Source organism: Camelus ferus, chromosome 36 (genome assembly GCF_009834535.1).
Source record: "Camelus ferus isolate YT-003-E chromosome 36, BCGSAC_Cfer_1.0, whole genome shotgun sequence".
Taxonomy (NCBI): Eukaryota; Metazoa; Chordata; class Mammalia; order Artiodactyla; family Camelidae; genus Camelus; species Camelus ferus.
This window is the reverse complement of record NC_045731.1, coordinates 22,005,647-22,023,437: the sequence shown is the minus strand read 5'-3', so window position 1 is coordinate 22,023,437 and position 17,791 is coordinate 22,005,647. Positions and strand designations below refer to the sequence as shown.

Here is a 17,791-nt window from a genome sequence, read left to right as displayed (position 1 = left end):
TTTCCCCCTCACCTCTCAGCCAGGTCATTTCCACTCTGAGCAGGCCCCACACACCTCAACCTGTACCCCCTCACCATGGGGTCCCCTTCGCTTTGAGTGCACCCCTACTCTGAGCTGACTACCTCACCCCTCACCCGGTGGTTGGGGTGGGGAAATCCGGGCTCCAGTAATGATGACTACTGCCACCAGCGGGGGATCCAGCCTAGTGTGCACCTTCATAGTTAATGTCTGAGGCTACAGGGTGAGGCAGGCTTGGCTGAAGGCGGTTCCAATCCCTGCCCTGGCACCCTGATTCCCGCACCCTGTGCCTCAACTGACCCGATAGGTCAGGGTGATCCCAGGCTGCCAGCCACTGGCCTGTGGTCCTTGGGTGGTTGATGGTCCTGATGGTGGTCTGGACCCCTAGGGCGGAGGCACTGGGCACACGGACATTTGGGGTGGGGGAGTTCAGAGGGTGCACTTGAGCCCAGGGGTAGACAGCAGATGGTGGGCCGTGTGCATGGGGCTGTGTGTGTGGCCTGGCCTCAGCCCAGTTGGGTGCAGGGACCTTGTTCATTCACACCAGGCCAGAGGGAAGAGGGATGGGAGCTTTTAAAGCGTCAAAGTTTGGAAGCCAAGGCTGGAGAGCAATGTAGGCAGGTGCACTGGCCAGGCCACCATGGAGCCTGACGTGATTCTTGTTCCTTGCATCAGGGGAGACTGGCAGTTGACTGGCCACTGAGACATCCCCTGCTGTCGTACAGTTTACAGGCAATTGAAGGGATTTTGACAGGTAATTTTAATCCAATAATTGTCACTTTCTCTGCAGGAGATCAGGTCCAAAGTCATGGTGAATCTGGCAGGGATCCTGCCTGAACTCCAGCCTGGGACAGTGGAGGACCCACCCAGGAATCATCCTCTTGTTTCTCACCAAAAGTCACTGTAATAGAGAAGAACAAATCTGACTCCATATTGGATCTGTGCCTTTTCCTTTAACCCTCTTCCCTGTTTTCTAGGCTTAGTCTTGCTAGCTCTGCACCTTTTGTAAAACAATGTTGCCTTTAGGCTGAAATAAACAGGAGAGCCTATTCTCAAAACTCTGACCTTTAAGGATATTAACACTTTTGCACTTCTATAAAGATAACAAGTTGCAGAATAGAAAATGTTTGTTTTGTTGCAGGTTTTACAGGAACACCGTGATCTGACCCACATGGACAGCTGCAAAGGATTCCCAGAACAACGAAATCCTACACCAAGAAGTTTGCAACAACCAACCACAGCCCCTCCCCTTTTTAGTAGAAAAGGAGCCTGAAGTCTGACTTGGGGAAGATGGTTCTCCAAGATATTAGTCCGCCATTATCTTGGTCTGCAGCTGTCTACGTAGACCAGATCATAGAGCCTCTGTAAAACCTCTAACAAAACAAAAGTTATTTTCTATTCTGCAACTTGTTGTCTTTATATAAGTGCAAATGTGGTAATGTCCTTAAAGATCAGAGCCTTGAAAATAGGCTCTCCTGTATATTTCAGGCTAAAGGCAACATTGTTTTACAAAAGATACCGAGCTAGTAAGACTAAACCTAGAAAATAGGGCACGGGGTTAAAGCCAAAAGGACATATCTTCTATGGAGTCAGATTTTTTTTTCTATTATATTATATTCTATTTTTGTTTTAAGTTTATAAGAATAAAGTTTGGCCTTTTCCCATTTTTAATTGTGCAGTTTTAAGGAGCATTATGTGCATTCACAATGCTGTGAGGCCAACACCACTGGTTTCAGACTATTTCCTTCCTCAAAATAAAAGCTTGTATACAAAGCGCACCCCACATCCTACCTCCCCCAGCCCATGACAAGCCCTAATCCCCTTTGTCTCTCTCTGTCTTTACCTATTCTGGAGGTTCCCTATCAATGAAATCATATAAAAGTTGGCTGTTGTTTGTTTGTTTGCCCACATATCTTAAGTATGGACGGGTGAATTTTTTGTTTGTTTGTTTTGACGTGAATTAGCATTTTTGTACTTTGAGAGGAAAATCCAGATGGATTAAAGATGAGACATACCAAATGAAGCCCTTTTAGTAACTCTGTGCATAATCTCGAAGGAGGCACTGCTGTTCTAAATGTGAAACCAGAGCCAGAAGGGAGATGCTTAGCTCTTCTTGTGACAAAATAAAACCAAACTAAAGCAGAAAACAAAGCCAAGTAAGACAGATGGAAATACAAACCACAGCCTGGAAAAAGCTTTCCTCATGACCCAAGGTCGGAGAAAAGCTACACATCCCCATGTTCCAAAAACCTCTTGAAGCCCAGTGTTCTGAAAAGAAACAAAACACACACAGGCAGTTCCAACGAGAGGCAGTGCAGGTGGCCGGTGTGTACTAGAGTTGCTCGACCTCTCAGGTGAGGACACAGGGAGACAGACAGACTGCAGAGACAGCATTGGCCACTATCACACTGGCAGGTCTTTAGCTCGGTGACAATCAGCCCTGGTGACAAAGTGAGCAGACAGTGGCCCCAGGAGGTCCCCTGAAGGGAAGAGCAAATGGACGCTCCTCTCCGGCAGAACAAGGGGCAGGATACATCAAAGTGCCACAGGAGCATCCCTTCCCTAGCAGTGCTGATCCTTAGAGAAGATCCCACCAAAGTTCTTGCACAATTTTCAAAGATAATTTTTCTTTAGTAACATGAATTCAAAATAATCAATATGCCATAAAGGGATTTTCAGAAGTGACCTGCCCTGGGCCTGAACAATACACACACATAAGTACACACATATACACAAAAATATATACACACATACATACAGGAAAAGAGACAGACAGACTGAAACACAGAGAAGCAGGGGGAGACAGAGAAACAGAGAGAGAGACAAGACAGAGAGAGAGGCACTGAGAGACAGAGACAGAAAGAAGGAACACTGGAGCTGGTAATGAGTGGAACTCACGCACATTTTCACAAGTCAGTCTGCATGTCAGAACCTGGTCTCAAAGTCCATCCACCCTCCAGGGGAGGGTGTTGGGATCACACAATAGCGTGGGAACAGAAGGGAAAAAATTAGGAATCCATTGTGGGGCAGCCCACCACAGAGGCCAAGATGGGACACTGGGCCTGTATGTCAACATGACAGAATGACCTAGGAGGTTGCATGCCAGAGCGGACGATGTCACAGTTTTATTTAATTTCAGTCGCATGACTGGGAGCTGGGAAGCAAGCAGCAAGGAAAGTGACTTTCTCCAGACCCCAGGGCAGACACAGGCCTGTGTGGCATGTGCTCTGCGCTCCACCAGCACTCTGTGGGGTCCTTCCTTTGCTGAGTCTGTGCACGAGCTCCCTGTGATGCCAGCCCATGGGGGTGTCAGATGCAGTAGTTGTTTCTAGGTCTAGAGACAGGATGGCTTCTCTAGGAAGCAGGGGCCAGAATGATCCCCACTGTGCCGATGGGGGTTTGGGGAGACCCTGAGAGGCACGTGGCTTGTCCGGGGTGACCACACTGCTGAGTGGGGGGAACCAGGCCTGAACCCAGCTGTGTCTTCAGAGCTGCGGCACTGGCTTCATCCAGGCCTCCCCAGGGCTATGGGGAGTGGGCTGAGTTGGTGTCACTGTGTGTGGACATGGCATGGAGTGAGAAATGAGAGATCAGCAGCCCAGAATGGCCCTTGGGCAGCTTTGTGCCAGGAGGAAGTTTGGATAATTGGACCCCAGGAAGTGACCTCACTTCCCTGGCAATAGAGCCCAACAGAAATTGGAACCGAAGTCACAAGGCACCCACTCTATAGAGAAGTCCCTACTCAGCTCACTTGGTTGGAGACAGAGGCATGTTCTGCTGCATCCCAATATCCCGTGGCCGCAGACACAGGAAAGGCCGCAGCTAGGAGCTGTACCAACGCTGCCGGCACTGGGTCAGGTCTCACCCAAAGCGCCTCTGGTCTTTTGGCCCGAGAGACCCAAAGGTAACACAGGGAGGCCCAGGGAAGACCCGCCCAAGCCAGGCCACCACTCAGATCCCACCCAGGTAGCCCCATGGCCCCTTCGTGGCTGGTGGAAGTAGAGCAGTCACGTTTGGGATGGGTTTCTGACTCAAGCAAGAGCAGGTCGGAGGCTTGGGGGGCCGGTCACACCCACAGCCCAGATCAAAGCTGGCTGGATGGGATGAGGAGAGCCAGGGAAGTGTCCTGCTGCCCAAGGTGCAGCCCATGCATTCTGGGTATGTCTTTTCCTCCTGGGAGCCTGAGCTGAACAAGGTCCCTGTCTGATCTGTCAGCAAACGGTCGAGTGGACAGAATCAGGGGTGTTCCTGGCCGGGCAGGGCTCTGAGACTTCCAGGCCGGGTCAGCTGCTGGTCAGTCTTTGCAGAGCCAGATACCACATATTGAACAGAAGCTGATGAATAAGAACACCAACGCCCCCTCCCCAAGTGAAGAGCTGCTGTGCCACTATTCTGAGGGCCAGCGCAGGCTCCAGGTGGGTCTGGATATGGAGGGGTCCCCACCACCATGGCCCACAAATCAGTGGGGCAGGCCTCTGACCCAGATATCACCCAGAGCTCTCCCCAGGGACCTGCCCGGGGCTGACGGGTAGCTCAGCACACCCGGCTCTGACCTGGAGCACCGTGCCCACCTTGCTGCAAGTCAGGTGGAGGTCCAGGAGCCCCAGAAGCAGAGCCCAAAGGTTGGAAAGGTGGGGCTGATGCATGTGTGCAGGTGAGGGAGGGGCGAGGGCTGGGCCACACAGGGAGGTTTCCCCAGAGGCTACTGTTGGGACCAGAGCAAACAATGGCCTCAGACCACCTGTCTGGAAAAATTCAATCACAGAACACATCCTGTGGACACTTTCTCGGTGGGAGCTGTCTGGAAAGCTCTGGGAAGGTTTCTGTCCTTGAAGAGGCACATGGAAAGGGAGGCAGATGGGTAAATTTTTCCTCTCCCACAGCATGAGCTCTTCCAAAAGACTTAAAACTCTCTCCACATCCAATAGATACAGAGGAGGCAGGGGCAGGGGAAGATGTCAGAGACCAAAAAAAGGACGATCTGGATCCATCAGGAGGCCCCGAGCTCCCTCCTGCCGCTCCTGCAGCTCCTCCTGAACCTGCATCTGCACCTGGACTGCTGGGCAACCGAGAACCAGTTCAGGCATCGCCACCACCTGGGGCAGAGCCCCCTCTGCACCCACCCACACCTTCTTCTGCAAAATCTTCTCCAAAATCCCACCGTAAGACCCTCTCCCTCCCCCTCCCAAATGTTTTCCCTTCCGCTGGAGATGTTTTTGTTTGATTTTCTTTAATTTCCTTTGTTTGTTTCACGTCATTTATGGCATCCTTATTTTCTTTTTAGAGTTTCATTAATAAAATATAGACTTTTCCCCTTTTAAATTGTGCAATTCAGGAGCATTAGGGGCATTCACAATGTTGTGCGACCATCACTACCATCTAGTTTCACACTATTTCTTTCCTCAAAGTGAAACCTTGGATCCAGAGCGTGTACTCCCCTCCCTCCTCACCCAGCCTGTGACAACCCCAAGTCCTCTTTCTCTCTGCGTGTCTTTACCTCTCCTTGTTGTTCCCTGTCAATGAAACTTTAAAAAAGGGTTTTTTATTTTTTGTCCCTGCCCACATGTTTTAAGCTGGGTCTGGGGATTTTTTTTGTTTTCATTTGAAACAGCATTTTTATCATTTTAAGGGGCTATTCAGGGGGATTAAAGATGTGATGTACAAAATGAGACCCTTTTAGTAACTCTTTGCATAATCTCAGGGTAGACACTGCTGTTCCCCCTGTGACACAACAGCCAGAAGACAGAAGGGAGATGCTTAGCTCTTCCTCTGGCAAAAACAAAACCAAACAAATCAAAAAAATTAGCAAAAGCCCAGAAAAACTGCTTGAAAGTGTAACCAGAACCTGGAAAATGCATTCCTCATAACCCAAGGTTGGATAAAGGTTTCCCATCCCTGTAGTCCAAAATCCTTTTGAAAGGCAGTGATCTAAACAGAAACAGAACAGGCATGGGCAGTTCCAATGAGGAGGCAATGCAGGTGGCCAGTGTGTGTTAGAGATGCTTGACCTCTCAGGTGAGAACACAGGCAGAAGGAAGCAATGCAGAGAGAGCACCGGTCACCATCACACTGGCAGGTCTTTAGTCAGGTGACAACCAGCCCTGGTGACAATGTAAGCAGGCAGAGGCTTCAGCAGATCTCCTGGAAGGAAGAGTGAAGGGACTCTCCTACTCAGGAGAACAGGGGGCGGGACGCATCAAAGGGCCACAGATGCATCTCTTCCCCAGAAGTTCTGATCCTTACAGTTCATCCCACTAAAAGCCTTACACACTTATTCAAAGATGCCTTTTCAAGGGTGTTCATCACAGCATTGGTTGAAACAGTCGGAATTAAAGCAACACTAATGGTGATGGACAGGGGATGGGGTCCACTCGTTCTGGTTCATGTGGATGAATGAATGTTGTGCAGCTGGAAAACTGGGTGTCTGGTCTCAACCCAATGTCAAGGGAGGCTTCAGGGTGGAAGTATGCAGACCCACTGTCTGCATCCAGGGTCCCATCTACATTACCACATATGTGTGAAATCAATATAGATGTAAATTGATCTGATTGTGAGTGTGTGAGAGACAGAGATGGAGAGAGACATATTGAGAGACACAGAGACTGAGACATAAGCACCAAATCATTCATGACAGACACCTCTGTGGGTGGGAATTACAAATCTCTTCTCTTTTAGGCAATATTTCAATTTTTTGTAATGTGTCTGTATTACTCTACTAATTCTAGAAGGATTAAAATCCTATGTTAATGTGACCCATTCATTACTCATCTATGGAGTAATTAAAGTACATTAATCCTATTTTTAAAAGAATTTAAAGCCTTCTCAGGACTCAGTTCCATGTCAGCTCCGTGGCAACAGAGATTCTCCAGGAGGTCGTGTCTCTTCTGAATCAGCATCCAATGGAGGTGAGGAAGAAGTCCCAGACTTGGACACTGAAGACTACAATAGATTAGAGATTCTGTTGAGAGAAATTAAGACCTACATTCACAGAGAATAATCCCATATTCATGGAGAAGAAGGCTTCATTCTACTAAGATGACAATAGTCCACGAATAGATCTAAGGATTCAAAAATGCCTACCCAAATCCCAGGTGGTGTTTTGCAGGAATTGACAATCAATCTAAAATTCACGTGGAAAATCCAGGGGCTCAGAATACATGACTGAATCTTGAAAAAGAAAACAAAGTTCGAGGAATGGAAAGTCAGATAAGCCCATGGTTAATACAAAAACACTTTAAGCTGAAGACACCTGAGATTCAATAGATGTAGAAGAAACCCTGTCATGGAAGCCAATTCTCTCCTCCCCCTTTGCCCTATTAAGTTAGATTGATAAAAAAAAAAGCGTTTAACTTTCAGCATTTAACATGATAGTTACTTTTCTGATTGGCTTCTGCGTGTGTATAAATAAACAGTTTCATTCATCTCCTCTTTATTTCTGTGGGCTCTTTGAGAGGGACTCTTGATGATGGGGACCTGCTCATTTCTCACCTTCTTTAGTGACATCTTTTGTCCATGGTGAAGTGCTTAAAAGAAAAAAAGCCTCATTGGTTTTGGGTCAGATTTGGAACACTTATACCTTTGGAGACTCCCTGCAGGAACAAGGGGGTTCAATACTGCTGGGAGAATTTACTTGTCCAAATGCCTAACAAGACGCTATTTGCATAGTTTTTGTTTTTTTTTTTTTAAAGATTCTTACCCTAAAACAAATACCCTATCTAAACCTCTTGGATGATCAAATAGAAAAAAAAAGGAGAATCATGTCTGGCCTAAGAACTCTTCCTTAACAAAACGGAAGGACAGGATCAGATTCAGAGCAAAAATTAGAATCGATTTATACCATCAACCCTCCCACTCTTTTGTGCACTGTTCTCATGTAATCTGCCAGATGGCGCCCTGGAGAAGGCCCTTTGCCCGGAACTCGTGCTCATTTTCAGAGCTCGGCCAAGCAGGAGGTTGGTCCCCAGGGCCTGAGAGGGGCTATTTGTGAAATCTTCTCCAATGAGACCCACCGGACTGAAGGGAACTGTGTGCTCTGAGGGAGGGAGAGCACACCGAGCCTCTGTGGAGGTATCTCTCAGATCATCCCACAGTCACACAGCTCTAACTCTGGACACGGGAAATTTTGATTGGCATCTTAGTTGGAAATCTCCTCCTGGATAGAAAGAAGCAGATTCAACATGTTGCAATTGGATGGGCAGGTCGGCCTCTCGAATTTGTCGATGAGAAGGACATGCAATTCACTGCAGAACTAGGGACACCCATCACTGCTCTGTTGACTTCATCTACAGAGAAACAGAGACAAGGCTCTAGGGGGAATTCAACACCCACCAACCCTTCTTACCGACGTCAGCGTCCCCACTTTATTCTCCTGTCAGGTCTCTGCACAAAAACTGTGGCTCAGCCCCAAATATCACATACTCATCACCCTGAACCACTCTGTGTCTGTGTCCAACTCGAGCATTAAGGCCTGTGACTGTTACTGTCAAATCGTGTCCCCCTATCAGGCCGTGTCCCGCCATCATCCCAGCCCAACCTTGGTGTCTCTCTCCAGGTCAGCAGCACTCTTCCCACTGGCTTCCCATCAGCTAACCTTGCCCTGCTTCCATTGCTTATTCCCCATATGTTACCCACAGCAGTCTTATTAAAGTATGAATCAGATCAAGTTCTTCTGCTTTGCAAAATACTCTCGTGATTTTCCATTGTATTCAGAAGGATATCCAGAGTCCCTACCAAGGCCCTGTGTGATCCGGTCCCTCACCCGCCTCTGCAGCCTCAGTTCTCACCATTCTGCTCCAGCCCATCTTCACCGCCCAGATGGTCCCCACCAGGACAGCTGTGTTTGTTACTCCAAGTATCGTACTTACACTTCTCCCGGCCTGGGAGGCTTTTCTTGTCTGTTACCTACGTGGCTTACTCTTCTGCTTCATTCAGGACTTTGTTCAAATTATTTTACCCTCAGAGAGGACTTATCTGACCACATTATTTAAAATAACACGCACATATGTCCTATTCAATCATTTTCTCTCCTAATATGCTTTATGTTTCTTTGTGGCAATTATTAGTACCTGGCAGTATGTCATATAATTATTTGCTTACTGGTTTATTGTCTGTCTTTCTAACTAGACCTATATTCATGGAACCACAAATAACTGTTTAACCAGTAAATATCAAACCGCCTTTAAATGAATTCTTTTATAACATGAGAATTTCAGATGCTTCCACGGGTTGCTTAGGGGAAAAAAGAGAAAGGATTCATGTTGAACTAGGTTATTAAGGACCTGGGAGTTGGTTATTTATTTTATAAATAGTAGTGTGTATCTGTTAATCCCAAACTCCTAATCTAGCAAAAGACCTAGCTGACTACTATTTTTAAAAGACATTTTTTCTTTTTAAACTTGGGTTGTTTGAGATCTCTTTTCTTATTTGTTATTTTTCTTTTATTTTAAAGACTTTTTCTTATTATTTTTTTACATTGAGGTACTGTGAATTGAACCCAGCACATACTCTACCCCTTGAATTATGCCATCTCCTCCAAAGACAATTATTTTTATACTTTGACAATACCATATTGAATTAAGATTTTTTGTTCCATTTTCCCTTCATAGAGTTTATAACTGAGGGAGAGATTCAGAGGAAGCCCTGGGCCACCTCTTCCTTCTCAGCGGTTTATTACACAGCAGAGGAGCTTGGCTGTCACCAGGCCCAGCTCACCTTTCTGCTCTGAGGGCCGACTCAGGCCACTTCTCTAAACAGCGGCGTGTTAGAAGGAGCAGAAAGCCAACTAGTGGGCAACAATGACAAAACTGACACACCTGCAGTTGGACATCATCTGCTCTGAAACGAACCTCTTACATCTCTTCTTCCTATTAGTGGGTGAGTTTCAAAAATATTCCCAAGGAGAGGAATCTCTATTTTTCTGGATTTCTTGGGCCTTCTATGACTTTAACTGCAGGCTTGATTTTCTGCCGAACGTCTGCAGGGAAGCCAGGCAGAACACGTGAACAGACCCTGCAGGCCACGGCTGAGGCCTCAGGTCAAAACATCCTTGTTCTACAGAGCCTACGTTCATGGGACCATTTTCATGACTGCTGTAATTAGTTCTCATCCAAGTGTCCCACCGACAATGTTTCTAGGAAGATTGTGTCCTGACGCAGATGAGCAGTGGTGATGTGGGGTGCAGATGGAAGACAGACTGGAAGGAGAGATGGGAAACGTTTCTTCAGGCTTCAGTTTGGAAGATTTCTGATGTTTATATGGACATTAAACTTGGTCAGGTTGAAGAACCGTTTGCTGTAATACGGGGTGATGTACACATATCCCTACAACTTCTAAAAAATATGTTGAAGCTGGACGTGACAGCCTAGCGGACAGACAGCTTAGAGTGACACCTATGTTCCAGGATGCCTATGATCTCGGGCTCACAAAGAGGAAAAGAAGACACATATTTTTCCTCTGTAGTTCTATGTGAAATTATTTGGACCTTTGCCGGATGTTGTAAGTTCAGAAATCATGTAGTCTTTCTTACGTCGCAAATACGACAATTCTTCTTGATGAGTCAGCAGACTGTTTCCAATTGCCCAGGGTCTGTGCCAGACATTAGCTGTCTAGACAAATACCACACAGCCACCCATCCCTCAAGGAGATCACAGTGTGTCGTGGAAGAGACAAATTTAAATAGGTTTTCAAAACAATGTGGTAAGAGTCACTTGGCATCATGTGTACTGTATGTTCAGAGGGGCTTTTGCACTGCCTGGGGCTGGGTTCTAGAAGGTAGGGAAGGTGTCATAGGGGAAACGCTTTCTGCACTGACATCTGAAGGATTCCAGAAAATCTCTAGACCAGTAGAGTGCGTGGTGGGGACGGGATTCTCAGCAGCTTGCGTGTCTCGTGCAGATGCCTGGTCGTGTCTAAGAGCACTTTGCACTTAGGGAAAGAAGGTCAGTGAGGCTAGAGGCTGTGGGGAACTAACGGAAGCTGAGGCTGAATAAAAGCAACAACTAGGTGATGAGAAGGTGTGACGTTAAATTGGGGTGCGTGGACTTCCTCACATACGCAGTGGGGAATTCTTTGGGGTTTTAACGAGGAGAGTGACACAAATTTGTCATTAAAAGTGAGCCAAGTGGATTGTTCACTCTAAAGAACAGCACTGGGGAGAATAGTAATGGGTGTGAATTAATGCAGTGGGGAGCGAGGAGCAGGGACTTAGTTGGGGGACATTAAGGAAAAGAATTATAGTACTGACGGGGATGAGGGAGTGGAAAAGTAAAGGAAAACTCCCAGATGTATGGCACGGAATACAGATGGGATAGTGATGCCATTGTTTGAAGAAGTAAACCTAGTTCTGAGCGAGTGTAAATCCAAACATACAGAGCTTGAGATTTTTATGGGCTAATCAAGTGGGAATGTCTACTTGTCAATTATATTTCTGGGACTGAACTGAGATGTCCATGCTGGAAAAAATTTGACAGTTAATCAGTGGACAGAGAGCAGTTGAAGCCACGGGAATATATGCCACCTACTGACAGTTTACCAAAGAAAAGGGAAGGAGGGCACTTCTGGTTCAGAAAATATGGCAGACCAGAAACTTGAAGACCCACTTACTGAAGACACATAAAAACGTTGGACACAATGCCGCCAATCTTTTCCTGTTTTTTTACAGGCACCTTTATTGTGGTATGATTCCTGTAAAGTAAAATACACATATTTCACATGTACTACTTGATGAATTGGATAGATGTCTACACCCAGAAAACCATCACCACGATCTAGATAGCTAACTTTTCCATCACTCCCCAATAGGGGCACTTTTCGAATTCCCATATTTATCCCTTCCCATCCCCTTCTCTCCCTGGTAACCGTAAGTTTGTTTCTCTATGTCTGTGGGTCTGTTTCTCTTTTGTAGTTAAGTTCATTTGTGTCTTTTTTTAGATTCCACATATGAGTGATGTCATATGGCATTTTTCTCTTTTTCTGTCTTACTTCACTTAGAATGACTATCTCTACATCCATCCATGCTGCTGCAAATGACATTATTTTGTTTTTTAATGGCTGAGTAGTATTCCATTGTATAAGTATACTACTACTTCTTTATCCAGTCAGCTGTTGATGGACATTTGTGTTGTTGCCATATCCAAGCTATTATAAATAGTGCTGCTCTGTGCATTGAGGTGCATGTGACTTTTTGAATTAGAGTTTTCTTCTGATATATGCCCAGGAGTGTGAAGGCTGGATCATGAGTTAAGTCCATTTTCAGTTTTTAAAGGAATCTCCACACTGTCTTCTCTAGTGGCAATGCAGTCCATTTTGGGAAAGCAGAGCCATTCTCAGAAAGAAACGGGTATTTCTAGGGGCCAGAAATGAAGTGCAGTGAGTGTGGCCTGTTCAAGAATCAGACGACAGTCTGCAAGGGCTGGAGGAGAGTGACAAGGTTAGTGTGGTACAGGTAGGATTCAGACCAGGTGGGGACCTGACAGGCTGGGATAAGGAGCCTGGACCTCCAGTCATCCCTTGGTAACCATGGGGCACTGGTTCCAGGACTCCCCCCTGACGTCAACATCTATGGATGCTGACTCCTCTTGTATAAAATGGCATAGGGCTTGCATGGAACTCATGTACATCCTCCCATCTACTTTTTTTTTATATATACAAACATTTTTTATTGAGTTATAGTCATTTTACAAAGTTGTATCAAATTCCAGCATACAGCACAAGTTTTCAGTTATACATGAATATACACATATATTTGTTGTCACTTTCTCTTTCGCTGTGTCCTCCTGTGTAAAGTATCTCCAGATTACTCATGGTATCTAGTAAAACATGAATGCTATGTAAGCAGTTGCCGGTGTTTGGCAAATTCAAGTGTTGCTTTTTGAAAGTTTCTGTTTTTCCCGAGTATTTTCAATCCACAGTTAGTTGAATCTGCTGGATAGGGAGCCCCTAAATATGCAGAACCTCCAAGCTCCTCCTTCCCACCTCCTAAATTTCCACTGCAAGCACTGAAGCGGTCCAAACATAGAAGAGCACCATCTACCTGCTGGAAACACTGAGGAATTCCGTCAGCGTATGTAGCACAAGAGAGAAGGCTTAGGGCCAACTAGTGGGAAAGGGGGGCCTGCCTGGAGAGGAAGGAGGAAGAACCACAGTGGGTGGCATCTCGTACTCTTACTGGAGCTAGCTGATAGCAGTAAGGGAGGCCGAGGAACTGGGGATGCGTCACATGGGGGGCGATCCTGGCCGCCAAGTGCAGGGTTCTCATAGCTGGGACCCAGTTTGCAAGATCAAAATAACAAGGAGGGAGAGGGGCTGCCTCAGCCCCGGGATCCTGACAATGGCCACAGCGCCGTGACCCCAGCTAATGCAGCTCCAGTACTAAGCCAGAAAGTGGAAACTCTGAGCCAAGTTATTGCAGATTCCACCACAGCCACACGGATAACTAGATCTCTAACCTGACAAAATGTAACCACCAGAAACAGGAATCTTTCCTTTTCCCTTCCTTTGGACCTTTGGACAGGGAGTCACACATCTTTGACGGGAGCCACATTTAAACCAATAGAAAGCTCACTTTTTCAGGAATAAGCATGGAGAAAATGAGTGGTGTGATGGTTTAAAGCGGAAGTCAAAGTGGAAGCCCATCTGAGAAATGATAAAAACATGCTTCTCATTGAATTTGTGTTATGGCAAAAAGAAGAAGGAAGGTTAAGGAAATCTCTATTAATATCCATTCACCATACAGGACTAGCCAGTCATACAAAGACAGCACCTTAAATTAAGAATTTTTTTTTTTTTGGTGATGAAAAACAATGCCTTAATTTAAAACAAGGCTTAGGCTATCAACAACACGCTGAGTGTTGTTGATGAGGAGAACATAAATCTGCATATAGATATGCAAGTGTTCCAAGTCCACCGCTAGAAAAAAATTAGTCAATCATGTGTCCAGTTGATTGGGAAATCCCGATAAGTAAATAACTCAAAAGTGGGAAAGACATGGGAATAAATAATGGTAGTGAGCAATGAAATCCAAGATGTTTATACCTATATTTTCTTTGTTAATATAACAAACTTAAAGCAACTGTCTAAAAAGTAGCAACTGGAGCACACACACACACACACACACACACACACACACACACACAACTTGGAACAGCAGAGAGGTAAAATATGCTAAATTTATCATTATTGAGGAACAGGATCTAATAGATTATATCATTTTTGAGACTCATAAGAATACTGGTCCAATTTCATATAAAGTTATGAACTTAGAGATGATTTATAAAAATTTAGAGAGAATTTTCATTAAGAGGCAATATAGCTTCCAAATCACTAAAGAGAAAATTAACAATAAAAAATTAATCTATGCAGGTAATATGGAGGAAAACAGAGCATATTTACCACCCAAAAATAAACCACAAAATGGATAAAATATATGAAGCAATGATTTTTAAGACACGTGAAAACGACCTTCCACTAGGACCTTGTCCTGCCACCTCCATACCAAGACTGCTAGGCCTCCCACTGCCATCACCAAGGATGTCCACCAGGAGGCGACATTCTCTTCCTCTGCTCCTACTGCAGAGCCAGTCCTGAGCAGTCCTTTTCCAGGTTTTGGCAGGCAGCTCCCAGAAGTGCTCTCGTGGGCCTTGGTCCCTTTTGGCCACCAGCAAAGGGATCAAGGATGAGCAGTGAGCCTGCTTCCTCATCCATAACCTAGGAACCCAACTGATTTCTGAGCAGCCCTTCACTCTTGTCTGCTGTCTGGTACTCTCTGTCCGGCTTCCCAAGTCCCCGGCTTGGGCAGCCTGCACGCTGGCCACAGCCCATCAGAATCTGTACCCCTGCCAAGAGGTCACGCATGATCTTGAGCAGGGCTCCAGGCCTCTGGAGCAGCGTGGCTTGGACTGCGTCCTGGTCCTGGGCTCGTGAGCTTCATGCCCTTGGTTGAGTCAGTTAACATCTCTAAGCTACAGTTTTCTCATCAGTAAAATGAAGACATAATCAATATGGAAAAAAATCAGAATCTGAGGGGGACCAAATTTCTGGTGATTGAAGACTATTTTAAATTTGAATTATACAGCAAAGAACATCATACAATTTTTACTACTTCATAATTCTAAATGAGAGCTTCTGCTATTAAAACTAATGTATGCACGTACACACAAACACAAGTGCAGACACACTGGCTCTGCTCCACATACATCCCCACGAGCACACACACAGAGTCATGTACCACACACGTCCAAAGGTGCGCGCGTGCTCACACACACATCTTACACACTTTGGCGTTATTCTAAATCAATTTACAATTGAGGGTCACAGTGTCCATTGTTTTATCCACTCAGAAGATCCTGACTTTGGAGCGTGAAGCAGGAGCCCCTCCTCTCTGGAGATGGTCTTTACCACTTACAGTCTCAGTAGAGCCAACATAACTGCTCTGGACCTTTGGAAATGCGGGGCCAGAGCATACCTGTGAGCTCACATCCTATACATGTAAACATGTGAAGTGCAGAAGGTTCTAAACTCCTGCCTTTACAAATATACATTCATTATAAGGGGGAAGGCCAGGTTCAAATTTAGAATTCCTAGACACAGGGGAGTCCGGCAAAGAAAGAGAGCGTGTGGGGAGAGCTGATTCCCAGTCTCTGACCAGTAGCCTGACCCTTTTCTTACCAATGCTGTGTCAATCCCTTGCCACAAGGGGCCTTGGATGTGCACAGGGGGACACTCAGACATCACGTCCAGCTCTGCTCATACCCTCTATGGCACAACAGCTGCCCTTTGGCCTCTCTGTGAGTCCTTGGAATCTGAACTCCGGGGAGAAGCCGGTGCAGGCAATAGAAATGGGTCAGGGGCTGCTGAGGCAGGGGATTTGGGGGGGGGGGGGGGTTCCTGAGTTTCTAGAGCAACGTGATGGAGCCAATGAAGACCGTGTCCTCCCTTGGACCTGCAGACTCCAACCCCATGGGAGGGCGTGGCCAGAATAGTGGTCAGGGCCAGAGGGACCCTACTGTAGCGGCAGGAGCCCGAGGGCAGCGTGGTTGGGGGAGGGCCGCCTTGCCGGGGTCTAAGGTCAGAAGCCCTAAGGAAAGGCCCTGAGGAGAACTGTAAGCTATCTTCATCTGCATTCCCATTAATTAAAAAAAATAAAAGTATAACCACAGTCGTGGGTGGAAAGGGTTGTGTTAGAAACAAGGGAAGGCACTTGGCAAGGTCGGGCCATATAGGGGCTGGTGGGTTTGCCTAAGGTGTTTGATGAGGTAGCCAAGGAGGGCCGTTAGTCTCCACTGGGTCTAAACACCTCCTGAATTCCTCCGGGTGACACTGAAATGCAGTGAGAAACGGAACTCTCTTAAGTTGTTAAAATCTTCATGGTGAGACATTCAAATCTCTCCTCATTCTTGGCTATGAATGCACGAAAAACACAGGCCAGAAACTTATCAGCCTGTTGGTTGGTTCACTACCCGTCTGGTGCTCCCTCTTGTAGGAGCCTTTATCACATCACCCAGGGCTGACCCGGCTCAGGATTATAGCTGATTTTCCGCAGGTGGCATCACCTGCTGGTGACACGAAGCAAGCACGTTAGCCGCTTCCCAAACACTGAGGCTCCTCCTGGGAGGAGCCTGCAGACCCCCAGTCTAGCCTCTGCACCACGATGCTCCTTAGTGCCACTCCCGTCTTGCTGCCCTGGCCTCTAGCTCTGGCCGGAACTTCGCCGGATTGTCGATAAATGTCACCCATATACCACGTCTAAGCTTGGGGTCCAGATGTGACCATGGTACTTATTTTCTTCCCATCGATGGATTGTTTGATCTTTGTGTAATCATGTCGGCAGGAAGGCCAGTACCGCCCTCTTGAGGCATCCCCGAGCCGCCTGTCTGTAACTGTCCTAGCGCCCCAGGGGATCATGTCTAAAACCTGGCACTCAGACACGATGGCAGCTGGAGATACAAGAATCCACTCCTGCTGTGGCTTCTGCTGAGGCTCAGTGTGGCCATAAAAACGGATCCCACAAGCACTGACGTCACTTGACTCGCTGCAGGGATGCTCCCACACTGCCCCGTTCCCCCCCAGAGACAGAGGGCTTTCTGCTTGTTCCCGAAGGCCCCACCACCTTGGGGGCACTGGGTCCAGTGGAGCGTCCAACCTGGTTCCCCGCCAGCCCTTAGGGCTTTGGTGGGGCATGGAACATCAACTACCCTCCCCTTAGGGGCCCGTTTGTCCTTTCCAGCCAACAGACCTAGGTCATCAGCACTTTAACTCACCTGAGGGTGTTTTCCTCACTTCAGGGGCAGTGAGGACGGGGCTTCTTCACACTCCAAGTGCCCCAGGTTTGGATGCAGACAGTCTGGCTCTCCCCCCAGTCCTGCAGGTCCCGGCCACACCTGCTGCTGGTCACTGATTCTGTGCTGGGTTGGCTTCCAGGACAAGAGGTGCACTCTGCCCCCCGCCATGGCCCCTCCAGCGGTAACAGAGGCGGCGGACAGGCAGGTGAGCTGGGGTCTGACACCAGCCTGCAAATCAGTGCCCCAGAGGCCGCTGGTGACTAGAGGGACCACGGGGCAGAAGGCAGCAAGGGATGGGAGGAGGAGGAAGGTTCAGGATAAGGAGATGAAAGGGGTAACGGACAGCACTGTGAGGACCTCGGCCATGAAAGGGAAGAGAAAAGACTGACAGCTGGAGCAGTGTCGGCATTAAAAGATGCGGGCTTTCTAAAAACCGACAACATAATGCCACTTGCAGCAACATGGATGCTCCTGGAGAATGTCATTCTAAGCGAAGT

General features: G+C 47.0%; 1 protein-coding gene across 1 annotated transcript in view; it reads left to right on the top strand.

Annotated features, from left to right (window-relative positions):
* LOC116661728 (anoctamin-6-like) overlaps positions 1–17,791 on the top strand; it is a 408,020-nt gene that overhangs the window by 193,096 nt on the left and 197,133 nt on the right. The gene's annotated exons all lie outside the window — the stretch shown is intronic.